This window comes from Petaurus breviceps, unplaced genomic scaffold (genome assembly GCF_028583685.1).
Source record: "Petaurus breviceps papuanus isolate PSGF00001 unplaced genomic scaffold, PetGlider_PUasm1.0 225, whole genome shotgun sequence".
Lineage (NCBI taxonomy): Eukaryota > Metazoa > Chordata > Mammalia > Diprotodontia > Petauridae > Petaurus > Petaurus breviceps.
The window spans coordinates 12,478,876-12,485,831 of record NW_027185889.1 but is presented as its reverse complement, the minus strand read 5'-3'; the positions used below and the strand labels follow the sequence as shown (position 1 = coordinate 12,485,831).

Here is a 6,956-nt window from a genome sequence, read left to right as displayed (position 1 = left end):
AATGAAAGAATGACTTAAATTAGAGCATTCAAGAGAATAAATAAATTCAAAGCAACTTAGAACAATCATTTCCATACAAATTACTTACATGCTCATTTTTGGGTCAGCAAGCTTTTAAAGTGTTCTGACGTCAAGTCTCTATTCTAATATGGGCTCTAATCAAGCAGCAAGCATTTATTAAGCACCTACTATGGGCCAGGAACTTTTGGCAAAAAAGGTCAAAACAAAAGTATTGCTACCTTAGAGTAGTTATTGTACAGTTTAGTGTTTCAGAGGGTTCCTGGGTATCCTGAAAATAATGTTGCACATTAAGTAAGGTTTTTGAAAAATTAATAAATATCACTTAAAATTTAAATGACAATGTGGGTCATATTTTAATTTAGTTTAATTACTTTAATTTCATCTTTAATTTAATCTTCACCCTTCCTTGTTCCAAATAAAATTCCTTTGCATCACAAGCAGGTCATGGGAAAGCCCAAGTTCATCCTATTCTGTCCCTGCTTTTATCTGAAGACAGCAAGGAGTGGGAGAAGGCAGTGGGGTGCTAGTCCATAAGTTTCCTATTTCCAGAAGCCCCAGATGAAACTGCTCCCACACTGATCCTTATGTTCAATTATTGTTATGGGAGAAAGCACAGGACTAATAGACATTTTTCTTCCCATGGTAGTTATCTTATCGCAATATGTTCATGTCCCAAAACTAATGCCAGAGTCTGAATGGCCCAAATGATACATTGTGAAACAGTGATAACCGTTAAGTCTAAAAGTCTTGACTTAACTATGCTAAAGGAAAGTGGTCATTTATTTTTTAAATGTCTTTTTATTAAAATCCTTTTTTATAACAGCTCATTACCTAATAGTTTCCTCCTCACACAGTCAGCTCTTATAACAAATAAAAAAGAAAGCAAAGAAAAAAGGCAGTTCAGCAAAGCAAATTAACTGAATCAGTCCCTGTATATGATGTTTTATATCCATGGTCCACAAACTCTGCCAAGATGGAGGGAAGGAGGTGTATTTTCTTCTTTCTAGGGATGTTTGATCACCATCATCACACAGAGGTTTAATTTTGTTTTGTTGCTGTTCTTTCCATTTGCAATGTTATAATCATTGTGTATATCTTTTCCCTGGTTCTGATTAGGTTACTTTGTACCAATTTGATAACTCTTCCTAAGTTTCTTAGTATACAATCACTTATTCTTACTAAGTTTAGCAAAAAAAGAAGAATATGAAGGAAATCTCCTCTAAGTCATGTTTTGCTTCAATTTCACTATTGTCATGAAAAGGACATTGGAATGAGAAGATAAGGCTAAAGTTATGTCTATGATTCCATTGAAATAGGTGACTTCCAGAAATGGAAGCTCCTTCTATCACTGTATATCGAATATCAGTGCATATTCTCTGCAACTTGGTCTTACAGAATTATTTGGGACACTGAGTTGAAATGATTCTCCCAGGGTCATACCATCAATATGTCACTGAGGCAAGACTTGAACCCAGCCATTAATCTATGTTGCATTTTCTGCAATATTACATACATAGTAAATGTTTTTATTCAAATTAGAGTTGATGGCAACAGGAAACAAAATAAAAATGGTAGAGTTTAGCCTATGGTGGGTGTAATAATTGATATATTTCCCAACAGATATAAACCATTCCATTAAAAGATTATTGAAAAGGCATATTTTTTTTCTTAATGTTGAATGGATGGGTTGATGATGATGACTACGATGACAGATCATTGATAAATAACAGATAGTAGATAGAGGAAAGATAGATGAATAGATTGATAGGTGGAGAACAGAAAGCTAGATGACAGGTAAATAGATGACAGATGATTGTTGTTGCTGTTTGTACTTCATTCTTGAAGAGGACCATGACATCAGGAAGGCGATGCTTTGACATGCATGTAAAGTGGATTTGAATGAGGGAGGGCTGTGCAAAGTCACCAGCCTCACTATCTCCTCTGGAGCCATCTGGGTCCAGTGGCCAGATATAGATGAGGATGACTAGACATGACCCAGGATGACAGATTAGATAGATGCTAGATAAATAATTATATATATATATATATATATATACACACACACATATATATATATATATATATATTGTGTGTGTGTTTATATGTGCAGATGGTGTCTCCCCCATAAGTAGAGTATAAACTCCTAGAGAGCAGGGATTATTTAATTTTTTTTCTTTTTTTATCTATTTTCTCATATGTGAAATGGTAGACTGATCTCAAAGGTTTCTTCCTGTTCTAAATCTTATCTATACTCCCTTGACACTTACTTGTTTCTATATTTCATCATTCTCTAGCTTCTGTGCCTCCATGATCATAAACAAGTGTTCCCTGGAGAAATAATCCAGTTTTTAGACAATAGTTTCTTAGCAGCAAAACTACATTCCCCGATGAAAATGTGGAACCAAAACATCTGTTTCCAACTGATACTTTCTGCCTTTGGGAAGATGGTTTAATTCATGGTTGAGCAAGACTCCTCTGTTGGTTCCAAGCCTCTTAATTGGCTGTCAATGGCATTAGAGGTGGATGGCCTTAGGTGGCTGCACAACAATCCTGCCACTGTCCTTATGTCTCAGGGATGCTCGAGCTCATTCTCCACTGGAACTTTCAAAATCTTTCTTTATTCTCCAAACTCCCAAACCTACTCACATACCTCCTAGACTCAAGATAATAGGATCAGAGAATTAGCTATGGAAAAGGACCTTAGAGATGAACTACTCTAATCTCCTAAAGAAATTGGGGCCCAAACAGATTGAGAAATTTGCTCAAATAACAGATGTAGAATTCAAACCCAAGTCCTCTGTCTCCAAAGTTGTTTGTTTGTTTTCACCAGCACTAGACTTGAGAACAAGACTCTCTATGTGATCATGTATTCAACCTTTTCAAACCCTTAGTTTGGAGACAGAGGTCCTGGGTTCAAGTTCCTCCTCTGCCACTTACTATCTATGCGACCTTGGGCTCTTAGACTCCCTGGCCTGTTTCCTCATCAGAAAAATGAGGAGGTTGGATTACAGGACCTCAGAAGTCCTTCCAAGCTCTAAATCGATGAAATTATAAAATTATGGTTTATAGCAAATATCTTGATTCCTCTGCTCATTGAAAAGATTGAAGTCTTAAGTGCTGAATGTCCTCAATTTCTCTTCTCAGATCCTCAAAACTTCCCTTTTATTACCCATCCTTTTGATCTGATTCAATCAAAAAAATGATTGAGTGAAAATGTGTTTATGAAATGCTTTGTGCCAAACACTGCTAAATCCTAGGGGCACCAATAGAAAAGGCAAGAAGATGGTCTCCCCTCCCCCAGAGTTCACATTCTAATAGGAGGGAGCAACACATATAGGAAGGTCCAGCTTCAGGGTAGATAGAAAGGTCCCATGGTCAAAAGTTGTTAACATTTATTTAGCAGCTGCCACATGGGGTGACAGGCTCTGTGAGAGGTGCAGGGTGGGAAATGAGAGAAACAAAATATTCTCTACCTTCCGAGGGCTTTCTTCTTAATGTTGTCTTCCTCTGTTTCAGAGGAAGACTCACATAATGTCCTTTCAGCAAGGCTTAGACTGGTTGCCTTGAGAAGGGACCTAGTTCACTAAAGATTTGGGGAGCTGTATTTGTTCATAAAGCAGAATCTCAAAAGAAAGAAGTGGAAAACTCTTCTCAAGGGAGGAGGAAGTGGCAGATCTGGAAACATCTGTGTGTTTACCTGTATATACATGCAAACATGACTATACAAACACAATCTACATATATACATAACTATACATGCATACACATATATGTATATCTACATTCTCTGTGTTAGCTGATCATCTCTCTTCTGCTATCCGTAGATTGAAAAATCCTTCAGAGCACTGAGAGGTCGCGACTTGCCCAGGAGTACATATCCAGCACACTTCCAAGGGAGGACTTGAACTCCGGTCTTCTGGACTCTGAGGTCAGTTTTCTATCTACTATATCCTGAGGCAACAAAAAAAAATTAAAGCAAAAAAACCAGAATCAGTGGAAATGGGGAAAAACATGAAAATGTAATGGTTTCTCTCTAGTTTTATGTATCCTCAAGGAGTCAGTGTCAAAGGCCTATTTTTTGCAGTCTCCTTAGTGAGTATATTTAGACAAGAAAAAACTGGCTTAGATGTTCTTGGGCCTTTCTGTGAATCAAATACTCCTGGAATTTGTGCTTTGGACTTAGGACTCCAGGTAACTGCTATTTAGGTAGAACATCCTGTAGTAAAAGTGCCAGGCATACTAGTGATCTTATTCGATAACCTATTTGGGGGGGGGGGGTGTGGTTACCCTTAAAATCACTCATGCCAGGAGCACCAGAAACTTTCACTATCACACACAGGTATGCCATTTGACCCAAGCTACAAGATTAGTCATCAAGGTACCATGGAGGTGGGAAGAAAAGGGGAAAGAGGAAGGTGGGAATTCTGTTACCTTCTTGGCTGCCTTGTGTGCCTGATACATGGTTGTCCACGGAAATTCAGTAAGTCAGTCAACAAACATTTATGAAGGACCTACTATGTGGAATAAAGACAGCCCCTGCCTTCAAGGAGGTCACAAACTATTGGGAGAACAGGATACATAAAAAGAAGGTAGGGGAAGGAGGATATTTAGTGTGAAAGCATAATGCAGTCCTTCAGCCAGGTGGGAAGTGATAAAGTATCTTCCCTGAGCCAGGAGCTCTCCCATGTCCACCCTTCACCCTCTCCGATTAAAAGGAGAGAAAGTCCAAGTGGCAGGGAGTATTGAGGAGATGTGAGTTTCAGAGTTAATTGGATCTTGCAAGAAGATGAGTTTCTGGAGATAATGGTGAAGTCCAGGTGGGTGAAGATGAGGTGTCTGTTCTTAACCCACCCAACACAGTGCAGTCTGAGTTTATTATCTGTTTTTGGTGTTATTCATATTTTAATATAAGTATTTTGCTGTAGTGGATAGAGTGCCAGGTTTGGGGCCAGGGAGACTCAGTTGTCCTAACACAAACTTGCTGGTTATCACTGGGCAAGGCAACTTCTATGTGCCTCAGGCATCTCCCTAAAACTTATCCATTAAGATCAACATTTTAATAGATGGCACCAAACCAGATGTTCATCATCTCCAAACTTTGTGGAAGAGCTTTCAAAACAGAGAGAGCCAGAAGAAAAAAAAATCAAAATCACATGGGAACAGAATGAGGTATCTATCATTCCCACCCTCCCATTTTTTGTTAGAATTTTACCATCCAGTGAGTCTTGAGAAGATGAACTTAACCTTCTCATGCTTTTTATTAAACTCTGAAAACCAGCATATTAGATATATTTTTAAAATATATAGAGTGGGATAGTAATTTATTATTGGATTCTAACTTCTATTGGACAAGATGAGAACAACATGATGATTGTAATAACTGAGGCAAATATGGCAGGGAAAGGAAAGTCAGCACCTATAAAACTCCATTTTTATAGTCCTATTTCTTTCCCCAGTAGTCTCTGATCATAATCCATTTCTGCCTATCAAGAAGTTTTAAGAGTCCAAACGAGCAGATTAGAATCCCACCAGAGACCCACAGCTGGTCAGGCAGGTGGCTTCTGATTCAGTTTCAGACATGGTGGTATCAAAATGGTTTATCGAGAAACTCACTGCTTTTTTCTAGTGGGGGGAAGGGGAGATTGGTGGGGTGGATTATGGAAAAATGCAAGCTAGGAAGAATGATAACTGGGCATGTGTCACTCCAATTAGCAATCATTTGAATATCTCAGAGAGCTAGACAGATAGATGAACTGAACAGATGAATGGATTAGGGCTAAGCTCTCATGCAGAGCTCATTCTCTTGATTAGGGCAGCATTTTTGCCTATTTGGATTGATCTGCAGAAATCAGGGAGAAAAAAAAATCCCCCCAAGGAAATGTTAATTAGAGATGTCATGTATCTTCTTTTACCTTTCTCTCAGAAAGTGCCCCAAAGTTTTTTTTTTTTTTCCTCCAGAGTCCCTTGGACAGCAAGGAGATCAAATCAGTTAATACTTGAAGAAATCAATTTAGGCCATTCACTGGAAGGTCAAATACTAAAGTTGAAGCTTTACTACTTTCATAAAATTTTAAAAGCATAAAACTGCATGTACTCTGGGTGTTTTGGAACATCCATACACCCATATACATACACATACATGCATATACATACATGTATGCATAACTATATATGGAACTTTATGTATATAGTTTATATATACATATGTATGTATATGTGTATTCCAAAAGTCTTAGTGGAATTTTATGTATTAAACCTTTACATATATATGCATGTTCATATGTGTTTGGATAAGAATGAAACATATTTTGGACATGGTCAGTATGTGGTTTTGTTTTGCTTGAATGTGTTTATTTGTTACAAGGGAGGTTTTATTTGTTTTGTTTTGTTTTATTTTTTGAATGAGAAGGGGACCTTTTGGAGGAAGATAGGGCTAGTGATAGTGATTTTTAAAGAGAGAAAGTCAGATCGTGATTGATACAGATTTTGTGGTCTTTTTAAAAATAAAGTTGGAGAACAGAATAAAATTCAAAGGAAGACACAGACAGGTAGGATAGCTTTGAAACTAACATGTTTAATTATATGTGTGGATATAGGCACATACATACATATAGGCACACAAACTTATGTTCTTGTTAGAAAGAGAGAGAGAAAGAGAGGAAGAGAGAAAGAGAGAAAGAGAGGAAGAGAGAAAGAGAGAAAGAGAGAAAGAGAGAAAGAAAGAAAGAAAGAAAGAAAGAAAGAAAGAAAGAAAGAAAGAAAGAAAGAAAGAAAGAAAGAAAGAAAGAAAGAAAGAAAGAAAGAAAGAGAGAGAGAAAGAGAGAGAGAGAGAAAGAGAGAGAAAGAAAGAAAGAAAGAAAGAAAGGAAGGAAGGAAGGAAGGAAGGAAGGAAGGAAGGAAGGAAGGAAGGAAGGAAGAAAGGAAGGAAGGAAGGA

The 6,956-nt window shown here is 37.5% G+C and overlaps 1 long non-coding RNA gene across 1 annotated transcript in view; it reads right to left on the bottom strand.

Moving 5' to 3' along the window:
- Positions 1–2,229: 2,229 nt before the first annotated feature.
- The window catches only part of LOC138166623 (uncharacterized), a 58,074-nt gene continuing 53,347 nt past the window's right edge, over positions 2,230–6,956 (bottom strand). The window contains exon 3 of the long non-coding RNA XR_011169650.1: positions 2,230–3,972. This is a non-coding gene — a long non-coding RNA (uncharacterized lncRNA). The remainder of the gene's footprint in view (positions 3,973–6,956) is intronic.